This window comes from Acomys russatus, chromosome 10 (assembly GCF_903995435.1).
Source record: "Acomys russatus chromosome 10, mAcoRus1.1, whole genome shotgun sequence".
Taxonomy (NCBI): Eukaryota; Metazoa; Chordata; class Mammalia; order Rodentia; family Muridae; genus Acomys; species Acomys russatus.
In genome coordinates, this window is record NC_067146.1 from 73,105,085 (window position 1) to 73,126,237 (window position 21,153).

General features: G+C 45.9%; 2 pseudogenes; both read left to right on the forward strand.

Annotated features, from left to right (window-relative positions):
* The first annotated feature begins 1,349 nt into the window (after positions 1–1,349).
* On the forward strand, positions 1,350–1,759 carry LOC127194178 (40S ribosomal protein S25-like; annotated as a pseudogene).
* Positions 1,760–7,344: 5,585 nt separating this feature from the next.
* On the forward strand, positions 7,345–8,088 carry LOC127194312 (NADH dehydrogenase [ubiquinone] iron-sulfur protein 8, mitochondrial-like; annotated as a pseudogene).
* Positions 8,089–21,153: the final 13,065 nt, after the last annotated feature.

Sequence of the window (21,153 nt, forward strand, 5' to 3'; positions counted from 1 at the left end):
TGCACCATAGTGGGAAGGACGTTTAAGTCTGCAATACTTCCAGCTCCTATGTGGCCCCATTGCACCTGAACCTGGACAAGCCCTTGAGGTTATGACTAAGACATGGGCAGCCAAGCATCAGCTTGTGTGGCCAAGAGTTTCCCTCACAGACACTCTCCCAGCATCAGGAAGCAGAGAATATAAAGGACCCCATTCACTGAATAGGATCTCAGAGTTGGCCTTATGATATCTACTAATGGGAAGATCTGAATAACCTCCATCCCTAGAAGTGCAGGTGGAAGAAATCCTGGAACATTCTAAGACCACAGAAGACACACATCTCAGTTGATAAGACTTCCGTTGTGTTAGTGGCAGAAGTCGCAGCCCATGAGTTCACCTTGGAGATAGGCAGCCCATGCAGGTGTTGGGTTCAGTTCAAACACAGTGCTGTGCAGGTCTAGCGAGGTTAGGGTGTGGCCTGGCTTATTAATGTTAAGTGTTACAGACATGACAAGGAACCTGGGACTGGTTCGTGTTCATCTGCAGTGACATTGGCCAGAGGAGGGCATAACCCACAAAGTACGACCACCAGCTGGTAACTGTGGATAAAGCACCTGGCATGGCCTCACAAACAGAAAGTAGCTGGCAAGATGAACTCTCCTCTCTCAAGCTGCTCTTTTGTTTTCTGAGCTGATGTATCAACAACTAAATTAGGAAGATCAGAGCTCGTCCTCTCCTCTAGTACTTGCGCATGACAACACACTACCAGCAGACTAGTAGTGAATCTGGATTCTAGAGCAATCTAATTAAAAAATAGTATAAGAAACCTCAAGCTAAAAACAAAAACAAAAAAACAAAAAACAGAAGTCCTCCTTCTTAGCAGTTCTGCACACACACGCACAAACCAACCTAATCAGGAAAACTGCCATTTCTCTTCACTGCCCTGACGGCATCACATGCCCACAAGCATCAAGAGCTTCCAAAAACCATGTCCTCACCTAACAATTCAAACTAGGGTTCTAGACACTGAACAAGTAGGATCCTGTATGGAAGAGCTCTCATGGAATTTAACACAGCTGCTCAGGGTTGTTGATGGTCCCTGAATGGCAGAGAACTTACCTAACAGCTTTGGAATCTCCAGGCTCGATCCCCAATATTAATGGTCTGAGATTTCATACATGCTAGTACTCCAAAAATGGCAATAATGCATACTTACATAAATCAATTCTTTTCAGGATATTCAATGATCCTGGAAGAAAAACGGAAAAATATTTCAGCAGCCTATTAGATTGCTATAAAGAGAGAAACAACTTTACCCCCCAATATCTTAGTGAAGCTGCAGCAGTCCTCGCCAGTCTCTGAACTTCACCATGCTGCCCAAGGATGACAAGAAAAGGAAACATGCCGAAAAGTCAGCCAAAAAAGGCAAAGACCCAGTAAATAACTCTGGAGGCAAGGCCAAAAAGAAGAAGTGGTCCAAAGGCAAAGTTTGGGACAAGCTCAACCATCTAGTCCTATTTGACAAAGCCACATACGACAAACTCCGTAAGGAAGTTCCCAGCTATAAGCTTATTACCCTAGCTGTGGCCTCTGAGAGACTGAAGATGCGCAGCTCCTTGGCCAGGATGGCCCTTCAGGAGCTACTTAGTGAAGAACTTGTGGAGCTGGATTCAAAGCACAGAGCCCAAGTAATTCACACCGGAAACACAAAGGGTGGAGACGCCCAGCTGCTGGTGACAATGCACGAGCAGATTCAATCAGCTGTACATTGGGAAAATAAAGCTTTATTAAATCAAATGAATGGGCGCTTCTGTTTCCTAGAAACGGCAACTGGAGAGCACTGGGTGTTAGGAACAGTAGTTGGAAAGCGTTTGTTGGCTGAGATCAGAAGAGCGATCAGGCTGGACCTTCAGCTTTTTCCTTGATGTGACTGCTTGCTTCTTGTTGCTGCTTCAGTTTTGAATTGATGCCTGAAAGGAAATGAGGACTTAGCAAGATTAATAGAAATTCTGTAGGAGGGAGAGAGAGACAGAGAGAGAGAGAGAGACAGAGAGAGAGAGAGAGAGAGAGAGAGAGAGAGAGAGAGAGAGAGAGAGAGAGAGGAGAGAGAGAGGAGAGAGAGAGAGAGAGAAGAGAGAGAGAGAGAGAGAGAGAGAGAGAGAGAGAGAGAGAGAGAGAGAGAGAGATTTTATAAGCAGAGATTCTTTTATGCCTCCCATTTTTTCTTACTGAAAACAAATCCAATAGGAATAGTCACAATCCCTCATACCAAAGATGAACAAGGCATTACAACAGGATGGCAAGAGTCCCAAGAGCAGGCAAAAGAGTCAAAGACACACCTGCTCCCACAGTTAGGAGCCTCACAAAACCCCAAGCAAAGAGCCACAACATATACACAGAGGACCTAGTGCAGACCCTGAGGCCCCGTGCTTGCCACGTTAGTCTCTGGGAGCGCAGCACATGTGTCCTGCTTGGGTGACTCAGTGAGCAGTGTTCTCCTGGTAGCCTCCAGCTGCTCTGACTCCTACAATCTTTCCTCCCTCTCTTCTGTGATGTTCCATGAGCCCAAGGGTAGGAATTTGATGGAGGCCTCCAATTTAGACTCTGCTGCTAATGTCTGGCTGTGTGTCTCTGCATCCACTCTCATCTAATGCTAGAGGAAGCTCCTGTGATGACAACGGGACAAGGCACTGACCAATGAGTAAGGCAGAACACCATTAGGAGTAATTTCATTCATTTATTCACTCCAGTTTCATTCAACCCTAGGTGTTTGGACTATCCAGTCTCTGGTTTGTGGCCATCAAAGTAGTGTCAGGCCTGGGCTCCTTCTTTTGGAGTGGCCCTCAAGGTAAATCAGTTATTGGCTGGATGCTCCTAAAGGTTCTAAGCCACCAGCCACCATTACCCAGCATATCTTCCAGGCAGGACAGATTGTATATCAAAGGTTTCCTGGCTGGGTTGGTGCCAATGGTTCTTTCTCAGCAGCCATCAAAGTACCTTCCCACACCAGAGACTGGAACATAGGAATGAAGGCCCCACGCAGGCACCAGCTTGACCTCTCCACATTCAAGGAGATGTGTGGATGTTGTAATCTACAAGGGAGCCCACTGTCAGTTTGTAGAGAGCAAATCCCTCAGCCAAAATCTCAACCAAATACAGCCCAGTCAGACCACTGGGAGTCTTGCCTTGTTACAAGAGCTGTCCAGTTCAGACTCTGTGTCCTCCATTACTAGGAGTGCACATTAGGACGATCTTTATAGTAAGTGATGGGGGAAATGGCCGCAAACATTAAAACACAATAGAAAACAATGAGACAAGAGAGAGTGAATTCAGAGCTGCCTATTTGGCCATGCATAGCTGCAACAGAAAGATGGATGAGATGAAAAAAGCTTTCTGGGCCTTTGATTAATATTAGAAGATCAAATATTCAGGCTATATGGACTCGAGAATCACAAAGGGACAGAAAGATTGTTCAGAGTAAAAAGAACAGAAAACTTCCCACGTGTGGAGAAGAATAGACATATCTAGCTATAGTAAGCAGAAGAGTCACCATTAACTCTATCCCAAGACACTTTCTACACAGCTCTCAAAGGGGAAAAAGAAAAGGTTCCTTGGACCCACAGTAAAAGCCAAATAAACCCAGCACATAAGAATGTGCCAATTTGTCAACAAAATACTTCCCAGCAGAGACTATGCATAAAAGAGCAAATAGCATGAGATTTTTCAGTTTTAAAGGACAGAAATTACATCAAGGGGATGCACATAAGAAATGAGGAAGTCAAAGTACTGCTAGTCACAGATGATATAATAGTGACATAAATGACTTCCAAAATTCCCCCAGAGAACTCCTACCGCTGATAGACATCTTCAGCAAAGTGGCCAGATGCAAGATTAACTCAAAAACAAAAAATCAGTAGCCCTGCTGTATACAAATGACAAATGGGCTAAAAAAGAAATTAGGGAAACTACACCGTTCACAGTAGCCACAAATAATATAAAATATCTTGGTGTGACTCTAACAAAGCAATTTAAAGACATGTGAAAGAAAAAAAAAACTTCAAGTCTCTGAAGAAAGAAATTGAAAAGGTATCAGAAGATGGAAAGATCTCCCATGCTCGTGAATCAGGAGGATCAACATAGTAAAATTGGCCGTCTTACCAAAAGCAATCTACAGATTCAATGCAATTCCTATCACAATACCTACACAATTTTTTGCAGACCTTGAAAGATCAATTCTCAACTTCAAATGGAAAAAAAAAAAAAAACGCAGAGTAGCTTAAACAATCCTGTACAACAAAAGATCTTCTGGAGGAATCTACATCCCTAATCTCATGTTGTACTATAGATCAACAGTAATAAAACCGGCATGCTACTGGCATAGAAACAGGCTGGTTGATCACTGGAATCAAATTAAAGACCCAGAAATAACCCTAGACACCCATGGACACTTGAGTTTTGACAAAGGAGCCAAATCCATACAATGGAAAAAAGATAGCATCTTCAACTAATGGTGCTAGTCTAACTGGATGTCCACATGTAGGAAAATGCAAATAGATCCATATTTATCACCCTGCACAAAACTCATGTCCAAGAGGATTAAAGACCTCAACATAAAACTAGACACACCAAATCTGTTAGAATAAAAAGTAAGGAAGAGCCTTGAACTCATTGACACAGGAGACAACTTGCTGAACAGAACACCAATAGCTCAAAGATCAACATTTAATCAGTGGGACGTTATGAAACTGAAAAGCTTCAGTAAAGCAAAGGACACTGTCAACAGAACGAAGCAACAGCCTACAGACTGGGAGAAGATCTTCACCAACTCTACATGTGACAAAGGACTAATATCCAAAATATATAAAGAACTCAGGAAATTAAACACCACCAAACCAAATTATCCAATTAAAAAAATGGGGCACAGAGGTAAGCAGAGAACTCTTTTTTTTATTATTATTAATTTATTCTTGTTACATCTCAATGTTTATCCCATCCCTTGTATCCTCCCATTCCCCCCCCCCCCATTTTTCCATTATTCCCCTCCCCTATGACTGTTCCTGAGGGGGATTACGTCCCCTATATATCTCATAGGGTATCAAGTCTCTTCTTGGCTACTTGCTGTCCTTCCTCTGAGTGCCACCAGGTCTCCCCCTCCAGGGGACATGGTCAAATGTGAGGCACCAGAGTACGTGAGAAAGTCGTATCACACTCTCCACTCAACTGTGGAGAATATTCTGACCATTGGCTAGATCTGGGAAACATTGAATGACCAAGAAACACACACTCTCTCTCTCTCTCTCTCTCTCTCTCTCTCTCTCTCTCTCTCTCTCTCTCTCTCTCTCTCTCTCTCACGTCCTTAGTTATCAGGAAAATGAAAATCAAAACCACTTTGAGATTCTATCTTAGACCTACCAGAATGGCTAAGATCAAAAATTCAAGTGACAGCACATGGTGGCAAAGATGTGGAGAAAGGGGAACATTCCTTGATGGCTGGTGGGAGTACAAACTTGTACAACCACTGTGGAAATCAATGTGATGCTTTCTCAAGAATCTGGGAATAGAGCTACCGAAAGACCCAGCCATACTACTCTTGGCCCTATACCCAAGAGATGCTCCACCACACAACAAGGACATTTGCTCAACTATGTTCATCGCAGCTTTATTCATAATAGCCACAATCTGGAAACAACCTAAATGTCCATCAACCAAAGAAAGGATAAAGAAACTGTGGGACATTTCCACAATGGAATACTATTCAGCTATTTAAAATAAGGAAAACTTGAAATTTGCAGGCAAATGGATGGCACTAGAAATTATCATCCTGAGTGAGGTAACCCAAATACAGAAATAAGGAATGCTATCTACTCATAAGTAGATATTAGCCCAACGTAGATGTCCTCTGAGAGACTCCATTGGGGGATCAGGACAGATGCTGGGACTCACTGCTGGACTCTGGGTGTTTAGAGGGATATGGAAGAACAGGGGAATGGAAGGACCCAGAGGACTCAGGAGCCCCACAAGGAGGCCCTCAAAGCAGATGGAACCAGTGGGGCCTGCACAAATTGTAGCACCAACAATGCATGCAGTAAACCTAGATCCCCTCTTCAGATCTAGGAAATAGACAGCTCATTCTCAACGGTTGTGGGAAGAGCGGAGGCTGCCTCTGACATGAACTCTGGTGCTTCTGACTTGATCACTTCCCCTTGGTGGGGGAAGAAGCAGCTGGCTATCTGGATGAGACCTGATAGGCTATGGTCAAATGGTGGGGGAGGAGGTCCCGTTCTGTCAGAGGTCTAGAGGAGGGGAATAGGGCAGGGAGGGAGGGTGAGAACAGGAAGATACAAGCAAGGTGATAAGAATAGTGATGTAATCTGAGTAAATTATTCTAATAAATTGAAATTTTAAAAAATGGTAAATTGTCATGTGCTTTTTAAAAAGAACAAAAACTGCATCAATTTAGAATTCTATACCCAATAAAGCCATCCTTTAGAAATGAAGGTGAGAGAAAGACATTCCCAGACCAGCAAAAGCTGGAAGAATGAATTTCCACAAGATATATTCTACGTGAGGCATGATAGGGAACCTCAGCAGCCACACTGGACACAGGCACAGGTAGGCTAACTGAGGTCCTCACCTCTCTCTCCTCTTCTCCAAACTCAGTCCCCGAGTCTCACGCTCACATCTGTAGCAGACCAACTGATGAGGCCTCCTTTCCTCTCTGGCCCCATCTCCAGGGGACCATGCAGATCTTCTCCACCAATGTTCCTCTGCACTTAGCCCAACTGACGCAGCACCTAACCCCAGCAGGCATTCCCTGGAGCTGCCAGCCAAGCCTGCCAGAGCAGCAAGTTGGCCCATAGAGCAGGTAGGCCAGCGTCAGACCTTCACGCTCCCTCCTCTCCTCCAAGACCAATTCTCCCACCTCAGGCCATCTCTGGAACAGACTACCTGCTGTGGCCACCATTTCCAGGGGACTAGGTTGATCCTGGTGGACACCCTGCTTTCCTACCTCCTGTGGACACCCATATCCCCTTAGCCTTAGAGCCTACCCGATTTCTAAGTGTCAGCTCCCAAATATCTGAAAACACATCCTGGTCAGAATCTCCAGTAGTCTTGTCTGGCAGGATCCCAGAGCAATCACCTACCTGGATAAACAGTCCCCACATCCTCCAAAGAAGACAGCATGTAAAACACCTGCACTATAGAGACAAAAGTAGATAACAGCACCGAGAAGTGTATGCATCCAACACCCAGGGTAAAAGCAGACAGAGCAATCTTCCTCCAATAGAGCCCAGGACCCCACTACAGTAGACCCTAAGAAATGCAACACAACCTGAGCCAGGGCAGGAGCTGTTGCACTTCAAGATGTACAGCCTGACCTCATCCATGCTGCCACGGGCCATGGCCCAGGCCATGCGCACAGGACGTCTTAATGGCCAAAGCCTCCATAGCAGTGCAGTGGCAGCAACCTACAAGTATGTGAGTGTATCTGAGCTTGAGATGGACATGAAGCCCATGACAGACCCTGATGTGGACAGAACTCTTCCGAGGACTGGGCATGCCCCTGAGCTACCTCTTTCGGGAGCCTGCCACCATCAACTACCCATTTGAGAAGGGCCCACTGAGTCCACGCTTCCATGGGGAGCACGTGCTGCATCTGCATCGCTTGCAAGCTCTGTGGGGCTGTCTGTCTGTCCTGCACAGGCGATCACCATTGAGGCTGAGCCAAGAGCTGATGGCAGCCGTCGGACTACATGCTATGACATCAACATGACCAAGTGTATCTACTGTGGTTTCTGCCAGGAGGCCTGCCCTGTTGATGCCATTGTAGAGGTGAGTGGGCCCCGGCGAGGGGGCTAGCACAGGCTCCCGGGAAGGGTCTGCCCTGCTGACCTCCGCGCTCTTGCAGGGCCCTCACGTTGAGTTCTCCACTGAGACGCGTGAGGGGCTGCTGTGCGACAAGGAGCAGCTACTCAACAATGGCGACAAGTGGGAGGCCGAGCTCGCCGCCAACATCCAAGCCGACTACCTGTCCCGGTGACCGGGCTACCGTTGGCCCTGGCCACCTGCCTCAGCCTTGTGATCCCTGTGGCCCATAAAGAAACTATGATTCCCCCACCCCCAAAAAGAAAAAAGAAATGCAAGGCAGATGAAGCACAAGACAGGGGCTTTATGTTAGCCTGTATGAACATGACAGAGGGCCTTAACAGAGGAAATGAGGTAATCCCTTAAAGAAACCTATGACAACACAATTGGTGGAAGGAAATTAATCAACTAGTTTAAGACCAGAAGGAGGAACAAGCATCAATAAAGAAAACTCAAACTAAGGGAAAACTGGAAATGAAAATTTTAGGAACTGAAACACGACCTCCATTGGCAAGCCTCAACACAACACAAGAGATGAAAGAGAGAAGCTCAGATGCCAAAGATAAGACAGAAGAAATATATACCTTGGTCAAAGAAAAGGTTAAATCTAGGGTAAATCTGGGCATAAAATGTCCAGAACATCTGCTACATTATGAGAAGATCAAATCAAAAAATACAAGGAATCGAGAAAGGACCAGAAATCTGATAGCCCAGTGACTAGAGTTAAATGAGATACTATTGGGAGGAGAGACAGAGAGACAGAGAGACAGAGAGACAGAGACAGAGACAGAGAGACAGAGAGATATGCGTGGTGGGGTATACTTTTAATTATAGCACAAGGGAGGCAGAGGCAGGAGGATCTCTGAGTTTGAGGCCAGCCTGCTCTACAGAGTGAGTTTGAGGACAGCCATGTCTACACAGAGAAACCTTGTCTCAAACAAATGGACAAAAAGTAACAATAAAATGACTCCTAATGATATTCTGCTACACTCATAGATGAGGCCTCATTCAGTAGTCATCAGACAAGCTTCCTCCTTCAGAAGATGGGAACAGATGTGCAGACCCACAGCCAGACGTTATGCAGAGTCAGTCCTCGGAGCACACAGCTCTAAAATGCAAGTCTTCATCCAATCCCTCCCCTCAGAGCTCAGTGGAGCTCCTTGGAGGAAGAGGCAGAAGACTGTAAGAGCAACAGCAGACAGATGACACCAGGAGAACAAGCCTTCTTAATCAACTGAGCAAGGCTCATGTGACCTCACAGGGACTGAAGCAGCAAGCAGAGGGGCTGACACACTTCTGCACTAGGTCTCAGTATGTGCCATAGACTCCTGGGTGTGTGAATAAGAGGGTCTGAGATTCTTGTGCCTGCACTTGGGACTCTTTTCTACCTGTTGGACTGTCTTGTACATCCTGGGTGTGGTTGAATTTTATTTTGTCATGTTTGGCTGTTATCTTTTAGAAACTTGTCACTTTCTAAGAGAGAAAAAAAAAGGACCAGAAGAAATAAAAGGTGGGCAGCAACTGGGAGGAGGAGAAAAAGAGAAAACTAAAATTAGGATATGAAAAGAATAAATGTTCAATAAATGGAAAAGGGCATTTTCTAAAATGGTCTTCTTTGTGCCAACATTTTCAGTAAGTATACTGCTTCTACAAGGAAATCTCAGGAGCCAGAGTATATGTTTAGATTGTTAGAACAGTATGGAGTTGGCTTGCTGGTATCATCGTGACAAGAATATTTCATGAGAAAAACTACAGGTGGGACAGCCAGACATGAGTGCTGGGATGTAATGCTCTGTCCTGTAAGGACCAAACGGTTACAGAAGCAAGAAAGAACCTTCTTGAAATTAAGAAACTGATTCACATGACCTCCATTATTTCACATTTCTGTCAGGTTCCAAGATACTTTGCAGTCAGAGTATTTACTCTCCTACATAGAGAAAAATCAAATGGTAAAATTAAGATCACATTTTCCACAAAAATTATATTAAAAAATCATCTCTCAAAAGCACCCTTACCATCATAAGGCAGTCGTAGGCATAAGGTTATTGTGTAGTTTAAATGCTGATTTCTCTGTCATTGTTGTATAAATGTCATGTTATGTTAAACTTTACACTTTAAACAAATATAAGAGTCTCAATTATTTGTGTGATGGCCAGGTTAAGAAATAAGCTAGGAGAAACAAACACAGTTATATAAAATAACGTCAGAAGGCAGGATCGCGCATTTTGTGAAGAATAATGAAAATGGTTGAAAAGCGGAAGTGAATGAACGAGCCCCACCCATCACCTGGCCCTGCGGCTCCTTCTATTCCACTGCACACGGAGCTCAACTGCAGTGACAGTGATGTCCAATGTACACAGAGCACAAGTTGGTGACAGTGACTTTCTCACACTTCCTTTAACAGATAAAAGTTCCCATAAGAATTTTAACTGCATTACAAAGTGAATTTCTACATAATGCATTTTCTCCCAAATCCTCCTTGAATGGAACTCAATGGAACAACTCAGTGTGTTGAGTTTTCTTTTTTTAATGACCTACCCAGGCCAGCATTTCATGTCTATATTCTCAATATATAGAACCGTCCACTAAGTTTGGTTCGGCTTACCCAGCATCAGCACCACAAGGAAAATGGACTCTTCTTCCTCTAGAGCCATCAACTGTCAACAGCATCTCACTCAGGGGTGGGGTCTGTGAGCCCCTGTCCTTTCCAGGCTAGAACACTGAGTGGCCTGATCTCAGAGTCCTTGTGTGCAGCAGGACTGTCGTGTCCATGAGACACTGTTCTATTCCAGTCTTCCTCACCTCTGGCCCTTAACATCTTCCCACTTTACTCCAGAATGGTCTCTGAGAAACATATGAGAGACACCATATCTGCCTGAGGACTCCACAGACATTTGCTCTCTGAATGTTGACAGTTTCAAGTGTTCATTACAACTCGCTGCATTAAGAAACCTCTGTGATGAGATCTGAGAGCTCACTAACCCATGAGGATGGAGATGTGAAATCAGAGGGCAGGTGGATGTGACATTTAACATAGTAATTGAGGTTAGGTTCACCCTGGGAGCTTGTGAGTTTGGCAGCCACAGGTTCTTTTCCAGATTTACAGCATGAAGCATGCTTTTCCTTCTGTGGATAGGAACTTAATTCCAGTCAGAAAGTGATTGGCATGCAGTGTTTTTCATGAAAAGGGGAACATAAGCTCATATGGTTGAACCATTAGACCATCACTGGGACAATAGCATCTTCCCATCAATTTTAGTGTGCTGTCAAGATCAGTGGCCAGACTCTGCAGCAATGAACTTTTTAAAGTCACCAGCTGCAGTACTAACATTGCAGGTAGGTAGTACATCAAATTAGTATCAGCTTAAGTTTTTAAAAAATGAAGTTTCAACTTAGAAAACGTTGGAGGAAAGGATGATATTATCTTTGATGCCCGTACCATGTCAGAAGTTCAGAATAAAGTTATGAAACTATATATGATGAGTATGTGTTCCAATAGAGTGTTACAGACTAAATAATTGACAAGAAAGAAAGAAAGAAAGAAAGAAAGAAAGAAAGAGAAAAGAAAAGAAAGAAAAAGAAGAAATACCCATTCTCAGTTCACTGGTGGGAAGATAAAGAGCAAGTTGCCAGCACCTGGGACCTGGTTTCTCAGATACCCTGCTGAATTCTCTCACAGGTGAAGGGTGGCACATATGTGAGTGATAAACACAATTTTCTTACATGGCAGAAGGGGGCAAATTCACCCCAACAGACACCTACTGTGGTGACATCAGTCCCCCATGAAGTTGAGAACATGAACATCTTCCCAAATCTCCTAACGATGTTACCACTGTCCTGGAGATCAAATGACAAAGACCCTGCCTAACCGTGGCTACAGGGAGACCAGGGACCTCACACCGAGAGAGCACACATGGGTCTATAACTGACTTCAAAAACATGAAGGTTTTATACAGCATCTCCTGCCTCCTCCATTAAGGGAGTCAGCTGTTCCCAAAAGGGATTCAAGCGCAGTGACAGTCACCACCCAACCCCATGAATGTGAGGTACATAAGCCATGCACTTTTTGCTTGGCCAGCTGTTGGGGTAGTGTTTTGCTTCTGTGTTTCTTCCCTGAAATTCACCACTGTCTCCACTGATCCTCATCCCCTGGGACTGTCTGAGCCCATGTGGGCTGCCTTAACAAGATAAACCAGGCCAGTGGCTCCTCACGGGCAGAATTTGTTTTCTCACAGATCTGAAGGGTACAAATCCAACTTCAAGATCCCCAGTTTCATTGGTTGCTTACGGCTACTTTGTGGCTCATGAAGGGAAACATCCCGAGCTGCTCTTTTGTCACATCATCTATCCTGTTCTTGAAGGTGACATCCTCATAGTGTAAAAGCCCCCAGGAAATTGGCTTTTCTCTCGTGCACTCTCTTTTACTTTCTTCAGCAACAGCAAGTTGTGAAGAACAGGGTCTTGTGCACCTTTCTGGATGGAGGGCAAATGGGCCTCCTCAAACCACAGAGATCTGAAGGGAGCTGCAGCCAACACCACCTCACACTCTGAGGGACAAAAAGGAGGCACTGCATACAACAACCTCCAGGACGCCTCAAATTTGCCTGACTTTTGTCTCACACAAATCAAGGAAAACATGAAGGAACCAAGACGTGGTTATAAAACCCTGCCGCAGAAGTGCTCTGGAAAGCACTTGCATGGATAGACACACAGGTGGACCATCAACTCACAGAGGCTTCATTAGATGAAACAAAATCCCCAAGAACCAAGGAAAACTTGCTGAGCAGATAGCAGCTAGCTGATTTCACCAGTCAACACTGAAGGATTTGTGCCTGAGAAGTGAGTGTGACCCAGATGAATGGCCAGAGGTCTCCTATTTCAGAAAACTCCAAGGTTCCATCAGGCTGGTCAACACAGAACTTACACTTCTGTGGGTAAGGTGAGTGTTGCCAAACATGTGTTAAAAGAACCAACAACCAAGCCAGCTGGGCATAATGGCACTTGCCTATAATCCAGGTATTAAGGGAGGCAGAGGCAGATGGATCTCTATGAGATTGAGGTCAACCTGGTCAACAAAGCTCATCCAGGACAGCCAAGGCTACATAGGGAAACACTGTCTTGAAACAAAACAAAACAACCCACCCCCCAAAAAATAAAGAATGAGCAACCTAAACCTAACAGAGTCTGAGCAAGGATTTTCTCACAAACTGAGTGACCTTCAGGGCTGGTCCTGGGTCCTGACCTGCAGTGAGCAGGAACAGCAGCTGGGCATGGAGAGGGAAGTGGGAATGGAAGCAAGCTCCCTCATCACTGGGGCCCCAGCTGGACTAGCTGCAGTCCAGTCAGTTGATTACCTCAGTTTGTCCTGGGGCTTCTGTCAGCCTCTGGATGATGAGCTGTGGTTCACACCTGAAGTCTGCAGATGCAGAAACAGCCGCACATGAGTTGGATGCACTCACCAGGAGTAATTCATCTAAGCATGCCTCTTTTTCAATTTAAGTAAACCAATTTTAAAAAATATTATTATGAACTGAGATTTCCTTAAATGTATTTTGATTATATTTATCCAAAAATCCATCCCCAACTCTTCCACATCACCCATTAACTACATTCCTCCAAGCTTTGTTTCTTCCAAAACAAAAAACAAAAACATTCAGTATATTGGAGCTGTCCACCGTCTCTGATGGACCATGGACAGGTGTGATCCTGTGCAGGTCTCATGTAGGGACCAAGACGCTGTGAGTCCAAGCATGCAGCAGGCTGGTCATGTCCAGGAGGCGCTGTTTGGCCCTGCTCCTCTCTGACCTCTGCCCTTACACTCTCATGGCTCTTCTTTCCTGGGGGGTGGGATAAAGATGTCCCATTAGTGCCTGAGCAACCACAGGTAGTTATTCTATGCATTTTGTCCATTGTGAGTTGTTGTGTTAACCACCCTTCACTGCGCAATCAATCAATCAATCAATTAATCAATCAACAAATGAGTTCAGAGATCCACACTAATTTGTGGGTATAAAGATAGGAATTTAAAGGTAGTTACAAACTCTGTCCATTTAGCACAACTGTGGTAGGTTTAGACATGAGTCCAGTGAGCTACCCAAATGGCTCATGGCAACAGTTACACAACGTTTTTTTTTTAAGTTGAATGAATTTTCATGAATAAATAGTAACAGAAATTATACACATGAATATCCTGATATTTTGGAAACAATAGAAATTATGCATGAAAAATGACTTAGTTTCCATGAAATGCAGGACTCACACTCCAGAGTCAGGTCCAAGGACACAGAGCGAGTGTGTCAGAGGTCGGCTCCCATGCTTACTACAGAGCCACTCACAACAGCCAAGAGATGGGAACCTGCAAGTGCCTGTCCCTGTGGAATAGGAGGGACATGGAGCAGCCACACAGTGGGAAACCGCTCAGCCACCTCAACCTTCAGCTACAAAATGAGACACAGTGATGGTGTCAGCGACTACTGCACATGGTCTATGCAGGGAGAGCAGTGACTTGTGCTTCTCTTGTGTGTCCTAGTGACATCCCTGTTGCTGATGTGCAAGTTCTGATGGCCACGATGCTTCCTGGGGCAGTTTGAATGCAGGTGTGCAGGATAGCAAGGCCTCTTCTAGAAAATCAACTAAGACAACACTAGGTTCTACCAAGAGAGGGTGATGGTTAGGGTAGGGTGGACATTTTTTCACAGTAATGAAGAATACAAATATGTTGCCCAAATATTGCAATATACAACCTGTGCTCCATCCTGGATAGCCAGCTAGAGCCACAGTGAACCTGTGCAGGAGACAGGACATGCTGAGGCTCATGACACAAAAGCATCAACCTTCACCTGATATAAACCCTGTCCTTCCACCAGGCACGCTAACTTCCCACAGTCTCTAAATGACACCAACAGAATCCTCACGTTCATGAGTCATGTTACAAGGGAGGCTCTCTGAATGCACGCGCGTGCGCGCACACACACACACACTGTGACTATGTAAAATATTCTTTTGCCTGGAGCTGGATTTCTGTCTCCAAAGACAGAACCAGACTAATTCAATTTGAGGTTTAAAGCTTTTCATAACTACACACGAAACTTTACAGCATTCTGGGCCACTACATAGAATGCATGGTGGCCCCACAGGCTGGGTGTCCAGCAATCCCCAGTGTTGCATGTCTCTCATGTTTTACATCTGCAGCCCCTTCATGAGAAAGAATGGAAACCTGGTGCTTGAGAGGATGCAGCTCCAGCATGGGGGAAGCTGGGACTTGACAGAGTCTCTGGTCAGAGTAGGGCTAAGAAAGCCAGCCTAGCACTGCAAGACCTGCAAGCACACATGGAGACAGAGGCTCTGAGCAAATCTGGGCTGCATGGCCATTCACTCACACAGTTACTCTGGTGAACAGTCCCCTGAGGATGGAAATAAAAAGCAGATGCTCCCAGGAGTCTCTGCCCCTAATACTGGGCTCTGCCTGCAAAGAGCTATATTGTGACTTGTCCACACTGTATGTATTCCTTCACTGTTCATCTAACAGTTTTGAGCTGTTGCCTCCAAAACCAAGGGTCACAGACACTGCAGGCAAGCACTCAGCTAATAACCCACATTACCAACCCAAGCTAAAGGATTCATGGTACCCAGAGGGGAGACAGGAACCAAGGCATAGTTACTGTTGGAGGAGGTACAAGGGGCCAAGGGTGGCAACCAGCCCATTGTGATTCAGTGAGTGAAGTGAGGCAGGTCTCTGTGACATCACAGGGTAAAGTGCTGCTCCAGGAAGAGCAGCGGTCTTAGACAGAGGACAACTCAGAGTCCACCAAGGAGGCTTGGGATGCACAGCAGTCCCATGGGCCTGCCTACCTTTGGACTTCAGGGATGAACTCTGAAGAGGGGTGGGCCCTAAGAAGAGGAAGTATGGGCCTGGGCCGATCCTTAACCCTGAGAGGCCTGGGCCCTAAGAAGAAGTGGTGTGGGCCTGGGCCTATCCCCAACCCTGAAGAGGCCTGGGCCCTAAGAAGAGGATGCATGGGCCTGGGCCTATCCCCAACTCTGAAGAGGCCTGGGCCCTAAGAAGAGGTATGGGCCTTTGCCTATCCCCAACCCTGAAGAGGCCTGGGCCCTTAGAAGAAGAGGTATGGGCCTTGGCCTAGCCCCAACCCTGAAGAGGCCTAGGCCCTATAAAGAACATGTGGGCCTGGGCCTATCCCCAACCTAAAGAGGCCTGAGCCCTAAGAAGAGGTATGGGCCTTGGCCTGCCCCAACCCTGAAGAGGCCTGGACCCTATGAAGAGGATATATGGGCCTGGGCCTATCCCCAACCCTGAAGAGGTCTGGGCCCTATAAAGATGTATGGGTCTGGGCCTATCCCCAACCCTGAAGAGGCCTGGGCCCTAAGAGGAAGATGCATGGGCCTGGGCCTATCCCCAACCCTGAAGAGGCCTGGGCCCTAAGAGGAAGATGCATGGGCCTGGGCCTATCCCCAACCCTGAAGAGGCCTGGGCCCTAAAAAGAGGGGGTATGGGCCTGGGCCTATCCCCAACCCTGAAGAGGCCTGGGCCCTAAGAAGAGGAGGTGTGGGCCTGGGCCTTTCCCCAACCCTGAAGAGGCCTGGGCCCTAAGAAGAGGTATGGGCCTGGGCTTACCCCCAACCCTAAAAAGGCCTGGGCCCTAAGAAGAGAAGGTGTGGGCCTGGGCCTTTCCTCAACCCTGAAGAGGCCTGGGCCCTAAAAAGAGGGGGTATGGGCCTGGACCTCTCCCCAACCCTGAAGAGGCCTGGGCCCAAAAAGAGGATGTGTGGGCCTGGACCTCTCCCCAACCCTGAAGAGGCCTGGGCCCTATAAAGATGCGTGGACCTGGGCCTATCCCCAACCCTGAAGAGGCCTGGGCCCTAAGAAGAGGTATGGGCCTTTGCCTATAAAGAACATATGTGGGCCTGGGCCTTTCCCCAACCCTGAAGAGGCCTGGACCCTATGAAGAGGATATATAGGCCTGGGCCTATCCCCAACCCTGAAGAGGCCTGGGCCCTAAGAGGAGGTATGGGCCTTAGCCTAGCCCCAACCCTGAAGAGGCCTGGGCCCTTAGAAGAAGAGGTATGGGCCTGGACCTCTCCCCAACCCTGAAGAGGCCTGGGCCCTAAGAAGAGGAGGTATGGGCTTGGACCTCTCCCCAACTGTGAAGAGGCTTGGGCCCTTAGAAGAAGAGATATGGGCCTGGGCCTATCCCCAACCCTGAAGAGGTCTGGGCCCTGAGAGGCCTGGGCCATAAGAAGAGAATGTGTGGGCCTGGACTTAGGCCCCAGACCATAGAAGAGGCGGTGTGGTCCTGGGCCTATCCTCAACCCAGGAGGCCTAGGCCCTAAGAATAAGAGAAGGTGTGGGCCTGGGCCTATACCCAACCCTTAAGAGGCCTTGGGCCTAAGAAGAAGAGTTGTGGGCCTGGGCCTATACCCAACCCTGAAGAGGCCTTGGGCCTATGAAGAACTGTGGGCCTGGGCCTATCCCTAACCATGAAGAGGCCTGGGCCCTAAGAAGAGGAGGTATGGGGTCCAGGCCTATCTCCAACCCTGAATAGGCCTCAGCCCTAAGAAATGGGATGTTGGCCTGGGCCTAACCCCATCCCTGAAGAGGCCTAGGCTCAACGAACATGAGGTGTTGGCCTGGGCTTAATACCAACTCTGGAGAGGCCTGGGTCCCAAGACATGGTGTAAGCATTGGCCTATTGTGATGCATTAAGTGGCCTAGGCCGGAGGAAGAATAATGGACCTGCGACTATTTCTAATTATGATGAGGCCTGGGCCCAAAGGAAATAATGTGTTGTCCTGGCTGTATCCCCAACCCTGAAGGGGCATATGTCCAAAGAAGAAGATTTGAAGTCTGAGTCTACCCCTAATTCTGAAGAGGCGTCAGCCCAAAGAAGAGGTGTGGGCTAGGCCTATTGAAAATCAGGAAGAAGCCTGGACCTTAAGAAAAAGAGATGTTGGTCTGTGCTAATACATTCCCTAAAAGGGCCTGAAGAAAAGAGTACAAATGTGAGCCTGAGCCATTCCTGCAAAAGAAAGGGGCCTTAGCCAAAAGAAAATGGTGTCTTCTGGAAAGCCCGGCTCTGAAATATCTGAGTTTCAAGTGTGTGTGTGTGTGTGTGTGTGTGTTTGAGTTTGTGTGTGTTTGTTTGAGTTTGTGTGTGTATGTGTATGTGTCCGTGCCCACTGACTAGACATCTATGCCTCGATTCCTTAAGTCCTTGCCAGAACCTGCCGAGAAGGATCACAGATCATAACAGCATTTCTACACAACTCTTAGAAGTCCTGGATTCTATAATCTTTCATTATCTTTCTGGTACACGGCTTGTCCTAGCTCTGTATATAATTTTAAATAAATAACGTTTCACTGGCTAACAGGATTATCCTGAAATGCTTAATTTAACCCTTTCCCTCTATTTCTCAGTGATCTCTTCACTCTCTGAAGTCCTTAGGAACAGGCTGACATGGTCACACACAACTAGCAAGTGTAGGAGGCTCCATGTGGAGACCAAGATCTGTGCTCAGAGCTCGTCCTCCAGAGCAATGTGTCTCTGTCCATGGGTTGTATCTTTGCCCTTTGTTACAGTCTTAGAAATAAGACCAGATCAAATGACCCAAGTCCCCACAGACGACAAGTATGTATTCTGAAATCAAAGGTGCCCAAGGGAAACCTTCAAACACAAGGACCCTGACACAAGACACCAGCCTTTGAGTTGCTGGTCATCGGGGTACAAAAGACCCCCAAACAATAGAGATTGATGCTGCCTCCTTTGGTCACTTCCAAGATTTCACCAACAAGGCCCTATTACTGAAATAAAGCACATGGGACATGGGATTCAGAAATGTGGGCTGGATGGGACACTAAAACCTCCTCCGTGAGGACTAGCTTTCATAATCCTGGCAGGTGCCATACAATCTACCAAGGGAGAGAACCAATCATGCTACTGTCAACCACACCTGGTCTATGTCATGGGACTTGTTTATAGCTTGTCCAACAGGAGTGAAATCCTGCCTGGTGCTAGAATCCTAACCAAATACCCATGGCCCCTGATTCCTGGACCTTATGGCAGAATCTACTACTGACAATTTACAAGTAAATCCACCTTCTCCATAATTATCCTAATATTCACAGGGCAACTGTCTCCTACAAATAACATGGAAAGTGACACAACCACAACAAAATGGCTGTCTAAAGGAGACAAGTACAACACCAAGGGAAATGCTAGTGTGGGTGGAAAACGTCATGGGGACTCATCCTAAGACACTGGACAATCATGTAGATGGGGAACCTCACAGGGACTCATCCTAAGACACTGGACAATCTTGTGTAGATGGGGAACCTCACAGGGACTCATCCTGAGACAGGGACAATCTTGTGTAGATGGGGAACCTCATAGGGACTCATCCTGGGACAAAGACCTATAAGCAACTAAGCACTGTTGAGAGAGGGAAAGTTCATTGTCTCTACAGATGATCTCCTACCTGGTTATCCATACCTACAATACAGATCTGAAAACCTAGACCTGCAAGCATAGCATCACATATAGAAATTTATGAGGTTATCTATAAATGTGTATCAATAACCAACAGGATTTAATCCCAAGTGTGGGGTTCTAGTTTATCCATAGCTGATAATTGTCTTGTGTGGGGCGATATCTTTGCCATCTTGAGTTAGTTAAATTCTTAGGACTCTTGGGGGTGGTGGTAAAAAAGAAAGCACAAATGGAGGTGGCAGTTTGGAGGAGACTGACTGAGGACTGCCCTCTGTGTTTGCTGTTGACAGCTGAGATTGGCATTACCCCCAAAGGAACCTCACCCCACCCAGCCGCAAGAAATAGAGAGGTCTACGTCCTGTTTTCCTCCTAACTTTCTTTCTCTCCTACCAAGGATTGGGGGGTTGGAAGTGAGGTAAATGTGTTTAAGAATCCTAAATAAAGTAGGTTTGTGAAAAATCTAAGCCTACATTGGTCTACGTCAGGAACAAAACTTTTGAAATGCATGTCATTCACTGAGGAGAAACCAAGAAAATGAGCAGCGCTGGCTTCATCAAGAATCCGTCTACACTGCTCCATGATGATGTGCCAACTAGATCCTGGGGGCAGAAGCAGAGACTTCTTAACATGAGGATTCAACGTGCAGCAGTTTCAATTCTTCAATCATTATTTTGTCCATTTCTAATATCTGCTTTGGGTTTTGTGACCTGGTATTGCTACACAGGCAGTCCTGGCCTTAAGCTCACATCAATCCTCTTGTCTCTGTACCTCAAGTGATGAGATTCAGGGACCACGTGCCTGGCTCTATTCCTAAAACCTACAATAAGAGCGACTTCTACAGGTGGAAGCACATTCACACGTGGCTTGCATTCTGGACACATGAGCTCAGTGTGGAGGCTGCTAAAAGCTTCTACAATGACAAGCAGTATCAGGAATAAGTGGAGTGACATCATCAGTACACCATGAGCCAAGGTTACATTGGTGAGTGTTACTGGTGTGGGACACTGAGGAAGAGAAGGGTCAAACAAGAATATCCACTAAAATTACATGTAACTGACAGTGTAAATTAATAACTTACAAAGTTCTGCCTTATTTAGGAATTTGTTCTTAAAATCACTCTGTGCAAATAATTTTTAACCTATATTTTTCAAACACCATACTGATTCTACACAAAGGGAGGCTTCTATTTGTAATTTTGCAAATGGAAGGGTTATTAGAACAGTGTGGAGGTGACTCAAATCTCACTCTGCCAATGATTCTTCACCTGAAATAGAAAAGGTGTCACCATCACACGTTAGTGCTGAAATAGAGTGCTCTGTCTTTAAGACCCACAGGGAACAGACAAGCAGTAACAAATCTTCTTAAAATTAAGTAAAAGTAAATGACTTTCCATTTCTTTCACTGATCATTTATGTACCAGGGTACTTCAAGTTTAAGATGTTTACTCCCAACATAGAAAATTAAATGGTTATTAAGATTACCTTGTCCATGAACATAATAAAACATTTTTATCAAAAGCCTCCTTATTAGTGACATTTCCTGGAGAATAAAAGTGGGGAAGGAAATGGGTGAAAAGCATAAGTGAATTACCTGAGCCCCGGCCACCGTCTGAGTCTGCAACAAAAGTCTTCTAAGTCAGTGCACACAGACCTGAATTCAGTGGCAGTTACTTTCTAGTAAAAGAAAACAGTTTCCACAGGAATTTTAACAGCATTAATCAGTGAACATTTTTTGGTTTGTTTTGTTAAGACAGGGTTTCTCTGTGTAGCCTTAACTATCCTGGACTGGCTTTGTAGACCAGCCTGGC